The following is a 4,248-nucleotide window of genomic DNA, read 5'->3' as shown; positions in this document are numbered from 1 at the left end:
TTAGCTGTGCTCAGTCTGGTTTAATCTCCCCATTGGGTTTTTAATTTTAAAACTTTTTTTTCCATTTCCAGAATTATTTTTTTTAAATTGGTCTTTTTTTTAATATAGGGTCTTGTTTTTATGTTTTCAATTGTCTTTAATCATTTTAAATATAGTTATTTTAGATGATTCTATTATCTGAAGATCTTGGGGTCAAGTCCTGCTGTGTTGTCTCCAGACTTAGCCTTATGGTGGGTGTTCCCTCCTGTGTTCTGTAATTTTTTAAATTGTAATTTGTGTCTATTGTGGCTTTACCTGTGGGGAGAATTTGTCCCTCTAAAGCTGTTTTGCACCTCTTCTGCCAGGTGGTTTCACTAGGAACCACTTTATGCTAATTTTTTGGCCTGAAGGATTTCTAGGCTTTGCAGGAGGTATACATTGTGAATTTCAAACCCACCTGAAAGCAGTTTTTGAAATTAAAGGGAAATCTTTCTTCTTCCTTCCGTGATACCACGTTGTCTCCCCTAAGTTAGTGAATAGATTTTTGTTTCTTTTACCCATATTAAAGGTATAGTCCTTTAAAAGTCCCAACTTGCTAGGGGTATCTCGGTTCCAACACCCTGCCTTCCTTAGGACCAAGGCTTAGTCTTCAGCCTCTACAAGGTAGTCAAAATGTAGTTAACAAGATAACCAAACTGCCTGGCACCCCACCTGTCAGAAGGCCTAAAACCAGCTTCCACTAAATGCTCTAGTTTTGTTTCCACTTGCTGTTTGGATCCCTGGTGATTTTCCTTTATTTACTTGCAAACTTGGTTATACATTTAAGAGAATATTATATTTTATTCCGTATCTCTGTTTGCACTGTGGGAGGACTGACTTTCAGGTTATTTTGGCCACATTATTACTGGAAATAAACATCAAAGATCATTTTAAAAGGAAAATAATCTTAAAGTGGCGGGCAGTATTGACTTCGATGTTTATTTTTTATTTAGAAGGACATCCTCTTTTCCCTGAACGAATGTAAATTGATTTTTTTTCTGTCCTAGCTCATCATCTGTAAGTATTTTTGCTTGCCTATAAAGAAAACAAAACTGTCTGCCTACCAGTGAGTTACCTGTGATCTGCTGTCTTTGCATTTTTTAAACCTAATCTTACCACATTTGGCAGAATCCCAGATTTCATACCAGTTTCTTGAAAAGGACTTTTTGGAAAAGGAAGATAGTGAGAGTGAGAAGAATACTTCTCACTTATGTACATACATACTATGGTTGGGTCATATTAATGGTTTCCATCTTTTAATGGTTTTTAATTAATGGTTTCCAGCAAGCCAAGGCATGCTTCTTTGAAAGGAGTGATTTATTTCCTTCCACACATTTCAGGAACAAATATATAATACAACATGAATACAGAATAGGTTGACCATCCTTATTTTTTCCCTTACTCCTAAGTCTATCTACCTTGGATATTACATTTCTGTTAGCGGGTAGACCTAGGGGTACCCTGGAACCCCCAAACTTACATGATAAAGGGGTCCTGCCATCCATGCACACAAAGACAATGCATACTCAGTGTTAAAGAAGTTTAATTTTAGAATTAGTGTGCATAGCGAGAGAAGAGAAAAAGAGTAATACTTTCCCCCAAAACAGGACACTTTCTGGTGGGGACCCATGGGAAAGGAGTCAAAGAGGCCAGGCAAGTCTGGGATGAAAGGAGCAAAGTAAAAGTACAAATCAAGATAAAGGCTTAGTTCACTGAGTGTAATTCCTTCTAGCTTCATCCACATTGCTGTGAATGGCATGAGTTTATTATTATGCTCAGTGAAATAAGCCGAAGGAAAAAGAAAAATATCGGATGGTTTCACTTATAACAGGAATATAGGGAAATCAAATAAGACATCAGTGTAAAAAATAATAATAACAATACAAATCATAACAAGAGCAAAAACAGACAATTATAAACCAGAGACATCCTGCAGGGGAGGAGGAGGAAGGGGGTGAGAGGGAGGGAGGGAGGAGCAAGGGGACTGTGGTGATGGTGCACGGGTGCCTTCGGGAAGGAGATTCTATGGGGACTCAATCTGGGGGGGGTGGGGGGAAGCAAATGTTATCAAAAAATGTAAAAAATGATAAATATTAAAATAAAAAATTTAAAAAAAGACAAAGGCTGCCATTGTCAGCCTCCCCACAGTCTCTCACCCATGTCTCTTCCAATTGTCTCCACATGTGGCTGCTCCACTTGTTTCCTCCAAGTCCCCCCAAGTTCCTGGTGCAAATCCAAAGCCAAGAAGCAAGCAGGTGCTTCTTCTCCATGTGTCTCCTCATCTCCCTTCCCCACATGTCTTTCCTGCACCCACCTAGCTTCACCAGCCCCCAGTTCCACCATTCCTTATGGACAGGAAAAATGGAACCTCCTCTTTTATGGCGATGCCTCTGTTATGTTTCTACGTTAAGAATCTGTCAGATCTCGGGCCTCCCTGGTGGCACAAGGGGTTAAGACACACCCTATGAAGCTATCTGCAGCCACTGCAGCACCAGTTCCATCCCCGGTCAGGGAGCTACCCACATGGCGCAGCAGACCTCTCCTGACTCTCCCGCTGCTCCCCTCAGCAGTGTATTTCAGTCAGTCTGCCTGTTCTGTTCCCCACTCTGTCTCTGGGGAATCCTCTCACCCCTCACACCTCTGGCCTGTACCCCAGTTCTTGTATGCATAAATAATCTTTAAAAAAAAGAATCTATCAGATCTCTATTTCCAGTCTTATGCTTTTTTTAGTCCTCAACATTGGTGTGATTGTAGACATCCTAAAACATGTGTTTAAAATACTTTAGAAGTTTCCCATCACTGCAAAAGTACATCCAAATCCTTTAGCATGGCTTAACTAATACTGTGTCTATCTTGTGATCCTTACCTCCAGAGATTCTCCAGTATCTACCTTGCATTTAAGTTGCACCAGATTACTAGCATGCCCCCTAAATTCTACTTCTTTATATTAGGCCTGAGAAAACATTTAATGAAAGTATTATTGGTTTTAATGAAAATATTACTGAGGAGTTTGCTTCCATTAAAAAAACCAGGAAAGTAAAAATTTTAATAAACACGGGTTTCATCTTAATTTTGTGAGTTTCAATATATCTTTTACAATTTTTCAACATTTTCTTCAACTACTTTAAGGTTCTAGAAAACAAAAACCGTTCAAGAATACATACAAACATGTATGTGGACCCCACACTTTTCTTTCTGCTCCAGGCCTCAGTATGGCTCATTTTGGCAATGTTGTTGATCCTGCCTTTATTTTAAATTTTGATATTTTGTTCATCAAGAATTTTTTTGCATTACTTTTTATTTAAAATATTTCATTAGGGCCTCCCCGGTGGCGCAGCAGGTTGAGCGCAGCACTCTGAAGCTGTCCGTAGCCTCTGCAGTGCAGGGTTTGATTCCCGGCCAGCCAGGGAGATACCCACATGGTGTGGCAGACCTCTCTTGTCATGCCTGCTGCTCCCTCAGCAGTGTTTTCGGTCCGCCTGCCTGTTCTGCTCCTGGCTCTGGCTCTGGTGAATTCTCTCACCCTCCCGTGCCTCTGGCCTGTACCCCAGTTCTTGTATAAATAAATCTTTAAAAAAAATAAAATATTTCATTAAAATATTTTATCAATTACTGAATTTTTTGGAATCCATTTTCATGTTTGACATGAGGCAAGTACCTTCCTCACCTCAGATTTATTCCAGCCCTGCTTGAGATACTTAGACATATAAATAAATAATCTATTGGAGATTAGTGGGCATCTGGAAGTATTGTAGCTGAAATATAGGACTTTTATTCCTGGAAGTGATTTCCATCACACCTCTCTACTTTTTAGTTGAGTTCAGGGTTCTGAACTAGGGAGTAATTTTATTTTTAAAATATATTCATTTTTGAATAATTTATACATTAATATGATACAAAAGTCAAAAAGCAGAGGGAGAAGATATAGTAAGGAATCTCCCTCCCACCCTTACCATCTAACCACTCAGTTCCTCTCCCCAGAGGCAACCAATGTTAATAATATCATTCAAGAGATAAATGTGTATAAATAAAATTAAAATTAAAAAAAGAGATAAATGTGTACCTACAGTTTAATGCCTCCTTTTTACATGAATAGTAGCATATTGTGTGTTAAATCTTGTTTTAATAATATGTATTAGAACTCATTCCATTATCACATATATAGAAGATTCTTCATTTTTTATGGCTGCATAATAAGTATCTCATAAAAACATCAATTTAACCAGTAAC

The sequence above is a fragment of the Talpa occidentalis genome, unplaced genomic scaffold (genome assembly GCF_014898055.3).
Source record: "Talpa occidentalis isolate TD23 unplaced genomic scaffold, MPIMG_talOcc4v2.1 talOcc4.15, whole genome shotgun sequence".
NCBI classification, from domain to species: domain Eukaryota; kingdom Metazoa; phylum Chordata; class Mammalia; order Eulipotyphla; family Talpidae; genus Talpa; species Talpa occidentalis.
The sequence above is the reverse complement of the archived record's forward strand: the minus strand, read 5'-3'. Positions refer to the sequence as shown.